Source organism: Carcharodon carcharias, chromosome 2 (assembly GCF_017639515.1).
Source record: "Carcharodon carcharias isolate sCarCar2 chromosome 2, sCarCar2.pri, whole genome shotgun sequence".
Lineage (NCBI taxonomy): Eukaryota > Metazoa > Chordata > Chondrichthyes > Lamniformes > Lamnidae > Carcharodon > Carcharodon carcharias.
This window is the reverse complement of record NC_054468.1, coordinates 91,952,318-91,971,230: the sequence shown is the minus strand read 5'-3', so window position 1 is coordinate 91,971,230 and position 18,913 is coordinate 91,952,318.

The window sequence follows — 18,913 nt, the reverse complement described above, 5'->3', positions numbered from 1 at the left end:
AGAACTAGAAAAGATTAGGGTTTTAGCCATTTTAACACAAGGGAGGGAAAGGGGGAAAGGGAGGAAAGAGTAAGGTCTTTGATCAAGTGGAAGACAAGAGAGATTAAAGGACAAAAAGGAATGATGGTGCAAGGCAAAAAAAGCAGTGGTGGTGGGACATGTAAAGGAACAAAGGTGAGTCTGGAGGAGATGTGAATGCAAACAGCAGCATCATTACCAACAGCTGCTGTCTGATAAACTGGGGGTTAAAAGTTAGCGTCTGAACTTGTTGAACTCAGTGTGAGTCTGAAAGTCTGTAAAGTGCCCAGTTGAGAGTTGAGGTTATATTCCTGAGCTTCCGTTTAGCCCCATTAAAAAAGAGTAGTAGACCAAGGACAGAGAGATCAGGGCAGGAATGGGACAGAGAGTTAAAATGACAGAGAACTGGAAGCTCAGGGTAACACTTGAGAACTGAATGCAGGTGTTCTATGAAGCAATCATCCAATCTGCATTTGATCTCCTTAATGTACTATAATGAACAAAGTACAAGTAAATTATTGTTTCATCTGGAAGGAGTGTTTGGACTCCTCCTTTTCTTCTTTGTACATCTTTCAATTTAGCAAAAGATAAGGCTGAAGTATTTGCTACAATCTTCAGCCAGAAGTGCCGAATGGATGATCCATCTCAGCCTCCCAAGGAAGTCCCCAATATCACAGATGCCAGTCTTCAGCCAATTAGATTCACTCCACGTGATGTCAAGAAATGGGTGAAAGCACTAGATAATGCAAAGACTGTGGGCCCTGACAATATTCCGGCAATAGTACTGAAGACTTGTGCTCCAAAACTTGCTGCGCCCCTAGCCAAGCTGTTCCAGTACAGCTACAACACTGGCATCTACCTGGCTATGTGGAAAATTGCCCAGGTGTGTACTGTACACAAATATCAGGACAAACACAATTTGGCCAATTACTTCCCCATCAGCCTACACTCGATCATCAGTAAAGTAATGGAAAGGGTCATCAGCAATGCTATCAAGCGGCACTTGCTTAACAATAACCTGCTCACTGACACCCAGTTTGAATTTGAACAGGGGCACTCAGCTCCTGACCTCATTACAGCCTTGCTTCAAACATGGATAAAAGAGTTGAACTCCTGAGGTGAGGTGAGAGTGACTGCCCTAGACATCAAGGCCTCATTTGACAGAGTGTAGCATCAAGGCACTCTAGCAATGGGAATCAGGGGGAAAATTCTCCACTGGTTGGAGTCATACCTAGCACAAAGGAAAATGGTTGTGGTTGTTGGAGGTCAGTCATCTCAGTTCCAGGACATCACTGCAGGAGTTCCTCAGGGTAGTGTCCTAGGCCCAACCATCTTCAGCTGCTTCATCAATTACCTTCTTTCCATCATTAGGTCAGAAGCAGGGGTATTTGCTGATGATTGCACAGTGTTCAGCACCATTCACGACTCCTCAGATACTGAAGCAGCCTATGTCCAAATATAGCAAGACCTGAACAACATCCAGGCTTGGGCTGACAAGTAGCGAGTAACATTTGCGCCACACAAGTGCCAGGCAATGACCATCTCCAACAAGAGAGAATCTAACCATCATCCTTTGACATTGAATGCCATTACCATCATTGAATCCCCCACTTTCAATATCCTGGGGGTTACCATTGGCCAAAAACTGAACTGGACTAGCCAGATAAATATTGTGCTACAAGGGCAGGTCAGAGACTGGGAATCCTGCTACGAGTAACTCATCTCCTGACTCCCAAAGCTTGTCCACCATCTACAAGGCACAAGTCAGGAGTGTGATGGAATACTCTCCACATGCCTGGATGAGTGCAGCTCCCAAAACACTTGATAAGCTTGATGCTATCTAGGACAAAGCAGCCGCTTGATTGGCACCCTATCAACAAACATTCACACCCTTCACCACCAATGCACAGTAGCAGTAGTTTGTACTATCTACAAGATGCACTGCAGGAATTCACCAAGGCTCCTTATACAGCACCTTTCAAACCCACAACCATTATCATCTAGAAGGACAAGGGCAGCTAGATGGGAACACTACCACCTGGAAGTTCCCCTCCAAGTCACTCACCATTCTGACTTGGAAATTTGTAGTAATTATGGTTTTGTTAAATGTTGGACTGTACCTTTAAGAATAGCCCTGTGATGTAAGATCATATGATCTGTGTAAACCAATCTGTGTTAGCAGTGTGGATTACCTTCACAGTCAGTGTAGAGACAGAGATGGAGTTGAAAGCGCATGTGTTGTTGCTGCTGGCTGTATTGTAAATAAACTAATGTCTGCTTAGAAAGTTGTCTGCTAATCAACTCTGTTACAAATAGGTGACAAGGCTACACCATAACAAATTGGCAACAAGGATAAATCAGGATAAGTCAAGATAAATTGGAATCGATACTGTACCTGGCCCAGCGATTGTGAGTACAAACGTTCATTTAAAATAACAGAAGATACACTCACCCAAAATGCCACGATTTGGTAGAATCAGTCCCTTTGAGCTAGCCCCAGATGATTGGTCTCAGTATATAGAATGCCTCGCATTTTTCTTTCAAGTGAACAAAATCACAGGGGAAGAGAAGAGGCGAGCCATCCTCTTGAGTGCTTGTGGGAGCAAAACCTACATTTGGTTCGAAGTTTGATGGCATCCAATGCCTCAGGTTTGAAGAATTTTGCAGAACTGGTGGAACTCGTGAAGGGACATTTTCAACCTAAGCCCTCAGTCACGATGCAGAGGTTCCGATTCAGTTCGCGAAATAGAGCCCCGGGTGAGACAAATGCTAGCTATGTGGTGAATTTGAAGCAACTAGTAGAACATTGTGAGTTCATGAGACTCTGAATGACGTGCTCAGAGATCAATTAGTGTGTGGTGTGAAAGAAAACACTATCCAGAGAAGATTGCTGGCTGAAGTGAATCTGGATTTTAAGAAGGCGTTAAAAGTAGCATTGGCCATGGAAAGTGCTGTAAGAGATTCACAAGCAATTCACAAAATGGCACAAAATGGCGCCATACTCCAAATCGCATGGGAACAGTCAGCCGAAAGTGGCGCAAAATGGCAAGACTCTGCTGTGAAGCAGGAAACAGCCCCCACTAACCGAAAAATAAGAAGAAATAATTTAGCAGCTAACTCAAAGAAGAACTTTAATCAATGTGGAAACAATCAGCCTTTTAGCAATTGGCAATTTAAAAAAGTAGAATGTTACTTTTGTCACAGAAGTGGACATGTAATGAGACAGTGCGAAGAGAGATTTAAACAGACTTGCAAACAACAGAAGAAGCCCAATGGAATCTACAGTGTAGAAGAGCCTGAAACAGCAAATTCTGACATTTATTTATTGTTTAACATGAAAGTTGGAAAGACAGAGCCAATATTTGTTACAGTACAAGTGAATGGTTAACCAGTAAAAGTGGAAGTAGACACGGGAGGTTCCACTACTGTAATTGGAGAACACACTTTCAGATATTTAAATAATGATGAACATCTATTAAATTTGGAACAAACATCGGCCAAGATGAAAATGTACGCAGGCAAAGAAATCAAGTAAAAGGTATCAGCAGAGTAACTGTCCATTACAGAAACCAATTGACGCAGCTACCAGTGATGGTGGTGGTAGATGAAGGGCCAAGCCTTCTAGGGTGAAACTGGTTAAGGGAAATCAACCTTGATTGGCCAGTGCGATTTCAAAAGGAAGCTGGAAGAATTCATGTCTTAAAAAAGGAACAAGGCAAAGTATGGCAGAAAGAGCCCGGAGAGTTCAAGGACTACAAGAGGATGAAAAAGGAGTGTGTAAGGACTCAACAACCTGAAGAAATGCAGTCTATCTCAAACAAAAACATGGAAGAACAGCAGGAGAAACTCAAGGTGACCCTGCTGGATGGCAGAGTTCAAGACAAGGTTTGTGCCTCTGGAAAATTACGAAGAGAAACAGAAAGAATTCAGCACCTCTCTGAACAAACTGAAGAACCAGTTGGCAGAGAAGACACAGCAATGTTCAAGTTTCCAGGAGGCAGCCAACAAATACAAAAAAGAACAGAAGAGCTGAAGAATCAGCTAAATGAAGTCGGAGGCTTTGAAATCAAAAATTGGAGAGCTTTCCAAGAGGTGAACAGATAATGAAGTTTTGGGAGACTCAGCTACTGAACTAAGACAAGTTGAGATTTTACCAGCGAGAAGTCAAAATGAGACTAAACTCTGTGGTAGAAAGAAGACAAAAAGGAAGAAGGTGCCAAAAAGACAATAAAATGGCAGCTGGTAGCACCTATAAACACTCAAAGGAGCCAATAAACAAATTCAGCAGGTCTGGCAGCATTGGCGGAGAAGAAAAGAATTGACGTTTCGAATCCTCATGACCCTTCAGCAGAACTGTTCCTTGGAAGGGTCATGAGGACTCGAAACATCAACTCTTTTCTTCTCCGCCGATGCTGCCAGACCTGCTGAGTTTTTCCAGGTAATTCTGTTTTTATTTTGGATTTCCAGCATCCACAGTTTTTTGTTTTTTACCAATAAACAAATTCCCGAACTGTGCCTACTTTGATATTATTCCAGTCCCTCACAATGGTTTGCTGGATAATGATGCTGAAGATAAATTCAAAGAGGTACAAGTAACTTCGAAGGCCTTCTCTGGAAAGAATTCTAGATGCTGTAGACAAATATGAAGGAGTTAACAGGTGATTGGTTGGAGACCAGGCTTGCACATTTTCTTTTTCACTACAGAATGACCCCTCACACTACAACAGGAGCAACACCTGCAGAATTGTTGATGAGACGCCGTCTTAGGACAAGACTGAGCCTAATATCCCCAGATTTGGAGGGGAAGGTGGAGAAGAGTCAAGGAAACCATAAAGCTGCGCATGACTTAGGTAGTTGTGAGAGACAATTTATTGTTGGAGAAGCAGTATATGTAAAGAATTTCATTAGAGGACAAAGTGGTTACCGGGTAAAGTAAGTTCAGTGGCTGGACCATTAGTATACCACGTTGAAGTGGAAGGCTGGATCAACCGTAAGCATGTGGATCGTTTAAGAAAAAGAGAGATACTACAACAAGATATTGTATCACCTGCAACCATTACTGAACCAGTGTTTCCTGTTGAAGATGCTCAACCAAGGACTGACATGTCTGATGTCTCTATCAGAGTGGAAGACACAGAACTTCATCTGGCAGTAAAGTCCCCATGGTTTTTGACTTCTTCAGTCTTTCACCATCCCACACCCATTAAGGAAATTGCTGAAATCTGGGGAGGGGGAAATGGAGGAAAGAGGAGGAGAGTAAGGCATGAAGGAAAGCAAGGACAAGAATAGAAAAAAGGAATGGAGAGAGAGAGGATAAAATGAGGGAAAGGAAAGAGGGGGGTAGAGATAGGGAGAAAGAGGAGAGGAAAAGGAAGAAGGGCTTTTCTGTTATGGCATTATTTCTATCCCTAGTACATGCAAGATGGACTGAATGGCCTCCCTTTATGCGGTATTATTCAATGATTATATGAACTCACAGAAAGCAACAGCACAAGGATCCCTTGATATTCAAAGATGCTAATTTTTTGTCTTGCATGCATCTGTGTCCATAGCATTGAATCAGAGGTCACTATCTGATGTATCACACATGAAGCATCACATGTGTATATTTGACTGAATTGTTAAATTGGTGTGAAATTGCTTATTATAAAACAAAACAAATTCATAATTGTTTATAAAAAAAAAAGTGACAGCCATTCGCTAACTCATTCCTCAGGACAACGTCTTGACAATCAGGGTCAAGCAGCCTGGCTTAAATTTCAAACAATGCTTGGCATTTAACTGTCAGTCACCATCAGTGGTGCATGCTCCGTGGCAACACCACTTGCCAACCAACCAGCACCCTCTTCATGTACAGTATAAATTGTTGTTTCCCCCTTATATAGGTATTCTTGCGAGTGCCCTGATAAGTGCAAGATGGAAAGCTTAGACATGCCTTTTTTTTTCAGCAATGCTCAAGTCCAAACTACCAAATGAAGATAATAAGACTTGAGGCCTAGCATTCTTTTATCTGATTGCAGTTTTACATATTGGGGTAGCATTGCATGTTCTAATGTACTGGAAAGAACCACTGAACATTGTTTTTAGCTGTGTGTATTTCTTTTCAGTGAATTAACATTGTTGTGAAGGGAGTTAACCATACTGTGTTTGCAAGCAAGGTTTGACTCTTGTTAGAATATGTTTTACTGTGAGTTTGCCCAGAGTAACTTTTAACCCAATATTCCTATATTAATTCCGTATTATTTGACCCTTATTCTTTCACAAGGGGTGCCTCACCAAGGCCCTGAGCAATCGTATTAAGACTTTTTAAAAAACATTTTACTCTAATCCCAGATGCTGGAAACCTGAAGGAATAAAACAGAATATGCTTGAAGTACTCAGCAGGTCTGGCTGCATCTGTGGACAGAGGAACAGAGTTAATGTTTCAGATCAAGGGCCTTTCCTGAAGGCTTGTGGTTAAAGCCTAAACTAATAGGCCTTGAATCAATTGCAATAGTTTTTGGTTTTCAAATACTGTCCCCTCTTACAGTATGATGTGGTCCTACACCTCTGTGCCACATCTATCTTGTGGGAGTTTTTGATATGCCGTGCTGGCAGACTATTCATCTATGGGTGCCGTCACGGGCAAATTCCCAATTCTTTCCTTTCATAATGTCCCAGTGGAGCTCTTGAAGTAAAATTCAGGAATAGATACTCCTCCCCTGCACTGCCCCATCCACAACCCCACCTTCCCAATCTCTGCCCTCACCCAGAGAGGCAAGGACATATTGTTGCAGTTCTCTGTTATCAAGATCAGCACAGATTAGGGGGATTGTGCCTGGGGCCTCCCCCCTTTATGTAGCCACGCTGAGCACTGGTGCCCTCAAGTCACTGAGCCACCTTGGGAGCTTCTCATGGGGAGAGTGACCCTCACAGGTTGAACAATAGCTGCTTTGTTCATCCCCTGAATGTATTTCAGGCCGGGTTTGCATCATTTGACAGTATAACTCTTCGCAGAATTTATTTCACCTCAAATTTTAATTTCAAAAAGGCTATTCCTTTATTGGAGCAGACCGGAGGTGACTAAAAATTACATAGAATTAGATATTGTCTGATTCATTATTAATAATGTGGGACACTTATGCTGTAAAAGTCCTGACTATAATTAATCTTTATGTCTGAGGTTGGAAGGGATTGTCTTGAAGCTGCTGCTGATGACTAAAATTAATGATTACTCTTGTCTTTTTCTTTTACTGGGTAGATCTTTTAAAATTAAAGCTTATGGTTCTTGGTGTCGTCATGTCCAGATGTTCTCACAAGGTGTGTGCTACAGAAAATACTCAGAAACACAGTGAAGAACATAAGCTTAAACAACTCAAGACCCAAAGCTATTTAGTAGAGAGTGTCACAGTAAATATGGATGCTGTATGTCAGGTATAGTGGTAACTCCATCTGGAGTACGGTTAGCTGGGCACTACTGCAGGAAGGATCCTGGCTTTGGAAGGGGTGTAGTACAGATTCACAAGAATGATACTGGGACTAAAAGGGTTAAATGATGTGTATAGGTTGCATAGATGAAGTGTGCGCTCCTGGGAGAATTGAAGATGAATTGAATTCTAATTGAGATGTCTATGATGATAAAAAGATTTAATAGGGTTGATGGAGAGAAACTACTTCCGCTGGCGGGAGAATTCAGAAAAAGGAGTGGTCAGGGCGGTGGTGTGGGGTGGGGTATGTTGGGGGGTGGGGTCTAACCTTAAAATCAGATCCAGGCCATTCAGGGATGGTGTGAAGAAACACCTCCTCACAAAATGGGTAGTGAAATTCTGGAACTCACCCCTCCCAAAAAGCGACTAATGCTGTGGGTCAATTGAAATTTGAAAAACACGTATTGATAGATCTTTGTCAGGAAAAGGATAAAGAATCAACATAGAGTTAAGATACAGATTGGCCATGTTTAATTGAATGGCAGTACAGGCTCGAGGGGCTGAATGGAGCGACACCTGTTGCTACATTCCGATGAATTTTATAATGGGATAGGTTCTAACAGAAGGAACTGTAACCAAGAGCCTTATAATGAGGTACTTTCTTCATTTATTTACAAGATGTGGGCAAGACTGTACCTAGTTACCCTGAGAGGGTGGTGCGGGGTTACTCCTAGATCTGTTAAGGCTTAGTGGCGGCTGTAGTTTCAGAATGGCATTAAGTTGAGAATTCTGGTAAAGTGATCCAGTGATGATGGTGGTGATGAAGGTAGCATAATGGTTATGGCACTAAACTTGTAATTCAGAAGCCTAGACTAAAAATTTGGAGATGTTGGTCTGGATTTTCATATCCTGATGAAGGAGGTGGGAATGGGGTCAGGAAAGTAAAAGGTTTAGGTTTTTTGACTGCAAATTCTAATTTCCAGTGCCTTCCCAACCCCGCACTATTTTTGTGTGGTCTTTTCACAGCTCGGGAAGGGCTTTAGTGCAAGGCCTACATGCACCCCTTCTGAGGTCAGGGTCACTATTGTCAGGACCGTAGGATATTTGAATTTCCTTTCCCGTGCTATTTTTGTGTGCTTGTGGGGGTTTTGGAAGCCCTAAGAAAATACACCTCTGTGGCAAGTTTGTGAACATTGGGGAAAGCCTGCAGGGAAGTTGGGAACATTCTGAAAGGTCAGTGTAAAATAATTTCGCACTTTAAAATGTCACTTTTAGATGCTGTATTGTAATGTCGATATGTTTTAATGCAGTGATAGATCATAGGGGTCTGTTCTCTAAAATAAGTTGACCACCATTGAAGTGTTTGTATACATTAGTGTTTTATCCAATGGAAAAAGTACTACTATGCATTAAAATCATAGAAAAATGTGTTGGGAAGCTCTCCTACCATGTTTTGGACTGAGATTTAAATGTGATCTTTAGCTTTGAAAGAAATGGCCCAGCTGTTGCATGTTGAAAAAAATCTAAGTACCTGTTACATTTCATTCAGGCAATAGGCTTTGAAATAGAAAAAAAAAACACCATTGACAGCTTAAAAAGACCATCTGGTGTTTCAGTTTCAATGAACTTCATTGTTGACATTTCCCAGTGTTTGTTTTAATAGCTGTGTCATTATGAATGCTTGGCTGAGTTTCAATCATTCTTGAACTACTTATCTCAGCTAGGATGCTGTGTTCACATTTTGATTGACAGAATAGGTAATTAAAGGATAATCTGTCATTGACATTTTAAGTGGACAAATGTTTGTTTGTTTTTACAGCAGACTGACCACTCGAAACCCACTTTTTGAATGGATTTTATGGATATGAGATTTTTTCAGGATGCTGTCCCTTTGAATATGACATCTATATTAGATTGTTAGAAGTTTTTTTTTAATGTCCCTTTCAAAGATATTCTGCTGTCTGCCCCAAGTGGATAATGAGTGAGGTGTCTATGGAGGATTATTGGGGGCATTGAGGGGGCAAGGGGGTATGGGGGAATCATGGAGGGGACATGGGGAATATGAGAAGGCATGGAAGATTTGAAGGGGCGGGTGTTGATGGGAAGTTGAGGATGTGAGAGTTAAGGGCCATAAGAGCTATGTTGGAGAGCTAGGCCAATGTCCCAATGAACTGAGACGGGCCTTCTTACCAGCGCACCTCCCCACCCACACTCCTCCAATTCTGCGTCGGGACTTGGAAAACCCAAACCCTGCTTTTCCATACCTCCAGGAGATGAAAATATAACGGCTATGGGCAGAGATGATGGGCTCAGGATTCGTACCTCAGGAAATGGCTCGACTCGCGACACATAAATTCAGCCCATGAGTTCAAATCTCATCACCGCTGGAGAATGTTAAAACACAGTGCATTAAATAAATCTGAAGTTAAAAATCACATATGAGTAATCCCGACTGTGAATCTATTAGACTGTTGTAAAAACACATCTGGTTCACTAATGTCCTTTAGGATGGAAATGCCCTGTCCAGCCTACAGGTGACTCCAGGTCTACTACGATGTGCTTGAGTATTAATTGCCCTCTGAAATGGCCTAACAAGCAATTTAGGTGTGTCGGGGGCAATTTAAGGATTGGCAATAAATGCTGGCCTTGTCAGTGGCACTCATGTCCCGTGACTGAATAAATAAAATGAAATGTATACAGATCGGGATGGTGACTTGAAGATTATAGTGGTCACATGACATTGTTACTCTTGTCCTCCTTGGTGATAGAAGTCAGCATGGCCATAATGTCTACTGCATTCGCTGCTCCCAATGCAGTCTCCTCTACACTGGAGAGACCAAACGCAGACTGGGTGACTGCTTTGCGGAACACCTTCGGTCTGTCTGCAAGCATGACCCAGACCTCCCTGTTGCTTGCCATTTCAACACTCTACCCTGCTCTCTTGCCCACATGTCCGTCCTTGGCCTGCTGCAATGTTCCAGTGAAGCTCAATGCAAACTGGAGGAACAGCACCTCATCTCCTGACTAGGCACTTTACAGCCTTCTGGACTTAATATTGAGTTCAACAACTTCAGATCATGAACTCTCCCGTCCTCCTCCACCCCCTTTCCAATCCCCCTTTTTCCAATAATTTATAATTAAAAAAAAATCTTTCTTTTCCCACCTATTTTTAAATTTATTTCAATCTATTGTTTTATCTCCACATTTTAGCCCATTTCGATCCCTTCCCCCCACCCCACCCCCACAAGGGCCATCTGCCACTAGCTTGTCCTGCTTGCTATCCTTAATGTCCCCATTAGCACATTCCTTAGATAATATCACCACCGTCAACACCCCTTTGTCCTTTTGTCTATGACATCTTTGGCAATCTCTTCTTTGTCTCCACCTATCACTGGCCCCCTATCCAGTTCCATCTGTCCCACCCCCATCTACCAGCTTATATTTCACCTCATTTCTCTATTTCCTCAGTTCTGATGAAGAGTCATTCAGACTCGAAACATCAACTGTATTCCTCTCCGCAGACGCTGTCAGACCTGCTGAGTTTTTCCAGGTATTTTTGTTTTTGTTTCAGATTTCCAGCATCTGCAGTATTTTGCTTTTATCTTTGTGACCATAATAAAGTGGATTGATGTTAAGTCCATTGGCAGGTGCACCAGTCCAGTGAACTGCTCTGTCCTAGATGGTGCTGAGAGTGTTGAGCATTCCATTACACTCCTGAGTTGATCCTTGTAGATAATGAAGGAGCTTTGAAGGTCAGGAGATGAGAGATTCATCATAGATCACTTAACCTCTGCCCTGTTTTTGTTGTCACAATGTTGATATGGCTAGTCCAGTTTGTCTTCTGATTACTGGTGAATCCTAATGTGTTTCTGGTTGGAAATTTGGTGATAGTGGTGCCATTGAAGGTTACAGGGAGATGGCTGGGCTTTTTCTTGTTAGAGGTTGTCATTACCTAGTACTTGTCTGGTGCTAATATTGCCTGTAATAGTCAGTATAAGCCTTTTATCCAGGTCTTGCATTGGGCTGACATGGGTTGCTTTGTTAAAAACAAAAAAACTGCGGATGCTGGAAATCCAAAACAAAAAACAGAATTACCTGGAAAAACTCAGCAGGTCTGGCAGCATCGGTGGAGAAGAAAAGAGTTGACGTTTCGAGTCCTCATGACCCTTCGACAGAACTTGCGTTCGAGTCCAAGAAAGAGTTGAAATATAAGCTGGTTTAAGGTGTGTGTGTGGGGGGCGGAGAGATAGAGAGACAAAGAGGTGGAGGGGGGGGGTGGGGGTGTGTGGTTGTAGTGACAAACTTTGTTATTGACTGACTTGTCAATGAAGTTGAATAATTCATAATTATTAGCAAGCTAACCTAACCCTGACCTTATGATGGAGGACAGGCTATTGACAAAGCAGCTGAAGGTGGTTTTTGCTTCCCAGGGGACCTCCTGCAGTGATGTCCTAGGGTCTTGACTGGTCTTGAACCATGAATTGCAACCACTTCCATTGTATCAGTTATGACACAAGTCACTTGAAGTCTTTTTGATCTACATCAACCTCAGTTTTGTCAGGGCTTCTTGGCACCTTACTTGATCTAATGCTGCCTTGATGTGAAGGACAATTATGCTCACCTCTCCTCTGGGATTCAGCTCTTGCATGCATGTCTGTTCAAGACTGTGATTAGATCTGGAACTTGAGTATTAGTGAGGTTACTGTTGAGTAGGTGTCAATTCATGGAGCTATTGATGACTTCTTCCATTGCTTCACTGATGAGGAAGCTGAGAGGATGGTAAATGTCTGATTTAGATTTTTGTCCTTTTTTTGTAGATATGATATAGCTGGGCAATCTTCAACTTTGCTGGGGTACTTGGCAGTGATGCAATGGAACCCTGAAATATAATTTCCAGGAGCTCCACTATTTCATCCCCTATTTCCCTCAAGATCCTCCGACGTACTTCACAAAGTCTTGGCACTTTGCCCTCCTTTAGGTTAATTAACAACTTTAAAACTTGCCTTTTATTTATTATATCACTCATTTATTTTTATTTATTTTTATTTATTATATCACTCCTCAGGGAGGTTATGATGGAGCTGTATAAAACGCTGATTAGGCCACAGCTGAAGTACTGTGGTCACCACACTATAGGAAGGATGTGATTGCATTAAAGAGGGTGTAAAGAAGATTCACAAGGATGTTGTCTAGGTTGGGGCATTTCAGCCGTGAAGAGGAACTGGATAGGCCAGGGTTGTTTTTCTTAGAGTAGAGAAGGCTGAGGGGGCACCTGATCAAGGTGTACAAAATTATGAGGGGCATAGGGTAGATAGGAAGAAACTTTTCCCCTTAGCAGGGGGCACGGATTTAAGTAAGGGGCAGGAGGTTTAGAAGGGATTTGAGGAAAAATCTTTTCACCCAGAGGGTGGTTGGAATCTGGAACACACTGCCTGAGGGGGTGGTAGAGGCAGGAACCCTGTCAACATTTAAGAAGTATTTAGATGAGCACTTGAAATTCCAAAGCATACAGGGCTATGGCCCAAGTGCTGGAAAATGGGATTGGAATAGATAGGTGCTTGATGGCCAGCACGGACACAATGGGCTGAAGGGCCTGTTTCTGTGCTATAAAACTCTACGACTCTATGAATCTATCTAATTTTTTTAACCAGTTCAAGATTTACCTCATCCACAATATCTTTCTCTTTAGTAAGCTCTGATACGAAGTGTAGCTGCCAATTTCTCTCTTTTACTGACATATTTGTAGAAGATATTACTAATTTAAAAATATTTTTGAGATCCCCTCTTCATTCTCACTTCTTGCTTTCCTCATTCTCTTATAATCACTTTCCTTATTTTGTTCTCATATTTTTGTCACATCTATTAAACACCCATATATTCTTTTTTTCAATTTTAGCTTGTTGCTAACCTTCTTAGTCACATTATTCTGAAAGATGTCTCTTTTTAATGCTTTATATTCATTCTTTATGTTAAAAATAATCCATCATTGATCTAAAGTCCCTAGTGCCAATTTCTCCATCCACTTCACCAAGCTTAATAATTCTCAATCATTTCTGGTTAAAGAATCATATAGATTAGTAATCGCAAACCCCACCCCACCACATCTAAATTTTAAATCCACTGAGGACTTAGAGGGCAGGATCTTCTGGTCGGCGAGCGGGGGTGGGGCCCACTCGCCGACATGTAAAATGATGCAGGATGATGTTGGGTGGAACTCCCGATGTCACCGCGTGTCATTTCCATTTTCAGGTCAGCGGGGGTGCAGCCGAATCAGCTGTGCGCCAACCAACCTGTCACCGGCCTTTTGAGACCATTTAAAAAGTACTTAACATAATTAATGGACCTGCCCGTCCAACCTTAGGGTTGGCGGGCAGGCCGGGAGCACAGGCGGGCTTGTGAAAAAGTATGAAACCTCATCCACGGGCTGGATGAGCTTTCATGAGGGTTTTAAATATGTAATAAAGGTTTCACTAAAAGTGATGAACATGTCCAACTCATGTGACAGTGTCACATGAGGCAACATGTCAGGAAACTTTTGTTTTCGTCTCTTAAACATTTTTAAATTTGGACCCGATCTCCCTGAGGCAGCACTTAGCCTCAGGGAGATCAGTGCGCTCTTTCGCGCGCCCAGGTAAAATGGTTGGGGTGCCAATCGGAAGCGCGCCTGCAAGCCCGCTCCTGCACTTCCACCCCACCGATGGTGGGAAAATTTTTCCCATAGAAACCTGGAGCACATATATAGGATCTCTTTTTCACTAACCTGCAAACTGTATTTCACTTGGTTTATTCGGTAGGTAAGACACAGTCTGTGTTCAGCTACGTTTATTCAACTCTTAGAAATGACCAGAAAACTCATATCTATGCTTGATAAACCATGCATTCATTAGTGTTTAAGTGTCTCCTTACTAAACAAGTCTTTCTGAATTGATGCACATGTGCTTATCAATATGCCTATAGCGTTGGTCAACTAACACTGGTATAAGCATTGACTTTACACATATAAAATGCACACACTTAATTCACATGTAGAAGCTGAAAAAATTCAGTATGATATCCGTGCAAACAGTGAAACCATCATTATCTGCTCTTAACTGCAAATTGGCAGAATGTTGAGTCCCCACATTACAGTCTTTTACATTAGGTACATCAATCCCCTATGCAGGAAAATAAAGCTGAACACTTTACAAATTAGAAAAACATCATGTAATTTTACAGTCTCATGTAAGGTTTAGTCCCATGAAAGTTTGAACAGTCAATCATGAAGACAGATAATTGAAATGCAGATAATAGAGGCTCAACTCTATTATTCTTAGAGGGGTCAAGAACAGAATCTATTTGTTGGTGTTAAGAAACAATAGAGGTATTATTGCAGCACTAGATGTAACATATGGGTCATCAGCTAATGGGAAAGATGTAGAGGAATAGATTTGCAGGGAAATTACAAAGAAGTGCAAAAACTATAGTAGTGATGGGGGGCGGGGGTCGGTGGTGGGGTATCATAAATTATGCTAATATAGGTGAGGATCATAATAGTATAAAGGGCAGAGAGAGGTAAGAGTTTTTGAAGTGGATTCAGGAGAATTTTCTTAATCAGTATGTTTCCAGTCCAACAAAGAAGAAGGCACTGCTGTATCTGGTTCTGGGGAATGAGGTGGGTCAAGTGGATCAAGTGTCAGTAGGGGAATATTTAGGAAACAGTGATCATAATATCCTAAGATTTAGGATAATTATTGAAATAGAGAAGAAGCAATCCAGGGTAAAAGGAATAAATTTGAGGAGAGCCAATTTCAGTTGGGAGAGAACAGATCTGGCCAAGGTAAATTGGAATCAAAGATTGGCAGAAAAAGCTGTAACGAAACAATGGGCTGCTTTTAAAGTGGGAATATTTCTGGTGCAGTTGAGGTACATTTCCACGAAGGGGAGAGGTTTGGCAAGCAAAGCTAGAGCTCATTGGATGACAAAAGAGATATAGGGTGGGATTTTCAGGCTCCGCCCACCGCCGGGATTGTCTGGTCCCACTGAAAGTCAATGGACTTTTGGCTGGGTTGCCGAATCTCCCGCGACGCGTCCCACTATGATGGGGTTAGAAAATGCTGGCAATAGTGTAAGATGAAGGAGAAAAAGTGTGTGTATGACAAATGTGAGGTTGATACTACAAGTGAGAACCAGGCTCGATGTGGAAAGTTCAGTGAGTAGTAAGAGAGGAGATGGGGCCAACGCACTAAATGAATACTTTGCATCAGTATTTACCCACGAGTAAGATGCTGGCCAGTGCCTCTACAATTTTATCCCTTATTTCTCTCACCCTTGGATGCATCCCCAATCCTGGTGACTTATCAACTTTAAGTACAACAAGCCTTTCTAATACCTCAGCTTTATCAATTTTTGGCCCATCCAGAGTCTCATCTACCTTCTCATTCGGTATGACTTTGGCAGCATCTTCTTCATTGGCAAAGACAAATGCAAAGTATCATTTAGTGTGTTAGCCATGCCCTCTGCCTCCATGTGTAGATCCTCTTTTTGGTTCCTAATCAGCCCCATCCTTTCTTTAGTTACCCTTTGACTATTCTTATACTTATAGAAAAGGTTTGTATTCCCTTTTATGTCAGCTGCCAGTCTCTTCTCATACTCTCCCTTTGCTTCTCTTATAACCTTTTGCACTTCTCCAGTTAGTGACATCAACATTTTCAATTGTTCTCACAGATGTCACAGTCCACCCAGTGGATCACCTCAAGGTTCAGCAAAAGCTCACTGTGACCTCCTCCAGGCTGTTTGAAAGCACAGATACATACTGCTTCCAGCTGATGACTGCAAAATAATATCACAAATAACCAAGGTGGCCTGGTTGGAGGTCGTGTAGAGGTGAGTGGCCGTGTGCTCCATCCAAGGGACTGGGTCCAGTGCCGAGAAAGGTTGAATGACCTCCTCTGCACTGTAAGGGTAAGTTTGAGTGACAGATTGCCAATAATTGGGTGAAATGTGTGTGGGGAAAGAAAGAGCACTGGATAGTTAAGGCCAGGTTGGGTGTTAAAGTGTACAGTGTGCCCCCTCACCAGCTTCCATAATGCCAAGAGCTGCATGTGTGTGCGTCACTGGAATCTGCATCCTCCTCTGCACCTTCTCCAGATTTCCTGAGAGCGTGAGGATTGGAAGTAGAGCTGGGCAACCTTATCCCTCATGGGGGCAATCCGGCAATAAGGAATTCTCTTCAGCATCATTGGAAATCTCACTTGCTCTGCCCTTATGTTCGCAGGACGAAAGGGTGCACAACAGCAGGGAGAGATCGAAGACTGGAGGGGTGGTAGAGTACCAATGATACGTCCGCTGCCTAAGGCAGAGTTGGAAGCACTGTAGCTGGCAGGCGAGCAGGCTGATTGGTCCAAATCAGAAGCTGAGTTTGGATTGGTGGTGTGTAGAGTCAGGAGGAATTGTACTTACCCGTCATCTCTGGCTACCGTGACAGCCTGCTGCACCCATGAATACTAGTGGACCTTAACATCACCATTCCAGTAATTGTTTTTATGCTTCAGTTGCAGCGTCAACTGCTGCAGAGAATTGGCTGCAGGTTGCATGTGTTCCTCCGAGGACAACAGTCTGGATGTCTCTAAGAGTGACGTGTCACACCTGTCCCCTGCACCCAGCACCAACATCTGTGCACGTCACTGGAATCTACACACCTCGGTGGGTAGTTAATCATATACCGGGCTGGGCCATCCTGGCTGGTGAGTCTAAATCCAGGGGCCACAGTCTCAGAATAAGGGGCAGGCTATTTAAGAATGAGATGGGGAGGAATTTCTTCACTCATAGGGTGGTGAATCTTTGGAATTCTTTGCCCCAGAGGGCTGCGGAAGCTCAGTCACTGAGCATGTCCAAGACAGAAATCAATAGATTTCTGGATATGAATAACATTGCGGGATATGGGGAAAGTAGGGAAAAATGGCATAGAGGTCGATGATCTGCCATGACCTATTTGAATGGCAGAATATGCACGATGGGCCAAATGGCCTACTCTTGCTCTTATGTTCCTATGTTGCATAATCTGGTGAGTATTGCACAGTTATAAGACTTTGATAATACTGCCAATGGAACCGAGGTATTTTAATTAAAAATGTTTTTATATTTGAAACCCCTCAAATTCTTACACAGGCACGCTCATGCAGAGGAAGGCAGGGACAGGTGAGGCCACTGGCAGTCAGAGGACTGTTGGATGGCAGCCCCCTGCTGCACCCAAGCAGATGAAGGCCTCTGAATAGGGTCGCCTTCAGCCTGTTGCAGTTGCAGAGGCAAACTGGGGAGAACCTTGGGGAGCTGCCTGAGGCTTTGAGCAGACTTGCACGGGCGATGGAGGAGACCATCCATGACATGACCTCGGCCATATGTCTCAGGTATGAGAGTACATTGCTTCTTCCATGGAGAGGCAGGTTCAGGAGACTGCACAGTGGATACCAGGTGTCAGTGCGACCCTGCAGACCATCGCTGGTGACAGGAGCTCACTACAGCTGTGGTTTAGCGAGAGATGTCATTGCCCCTGGACACCCCTCAAGGTGCACTTCAGTCAACAGGAAGCAGGGCAGTGCCATCTTGTACCGAGAGGCTGCGATGGTGGGGGGTAGGGGGGGGCTGGTGGAGAGGGGGCTGCAGCCTGACTCACTTGAGGGTTATTCTCAGGTCTCTCCAAACGCTGTCAGGAGCTCCCCAGCCCCTCTGTCAATGGCCCACACTCTTCCGATGTTATAGGTTTCTTCCTCAAAAGGTGCGGAAACAGAGTTTTTGAATATTTTTAAAGCAGAGCTAGATAGATTCTTGATTAACAAGGGGGTGAAAGGTTATTGGGGGTAGGCGGGAATGTGGGGTTCAGGTTACATTCAGATCAGCCATGATCTTATTGGACGGCAGAGCAGGCTTGAAGGTCCAATTGGCCTACTCCTGCTCCCAATTCGTATGGTCACAGTTGACTCTCTTGCACTGATACAGGAGAACCTTATGTACCGTGGCCCACCCAGGCCTGGATCTGCCCCAGGATGCCTCCACGGTCATCAAAGGCCATGGGGCACAGAGAGATGCAGCCTGCTCCCACTGCATCTGCAGATGTTGGGGATGCACCTTGACGCAGCACTTGGAAACATTTTAAGAAGCTCACTCTCACCCAGTAAGGTAGCACCAGTGTTTATATAATTGTGTTAACAAAACAATAAAATGTTGTTCTGCTTTATTTTGTGTGTGCTATTTCATATGAGGGCCTCGTGATGTTGGCTCTTTGAAAAGGTAGGATGCATATTACTATGTGGACAAGGGGCACAAGCAGCTTGCTCACCAATTGAGAACCGGGCCTGTGTGTGATGACAGAGGAAGATCAATGTGAGGGCCTCATTGCAAGAATATGTGCCATCCATGCAAACAGCTTGAGGCAGGTGAATGTGTGGCCCTTAGTGGTGACCAGGCCTTTGGAGGTGGGTCAGTCTGAGGTGTTCCCTGGTCTCCTGTGAGTC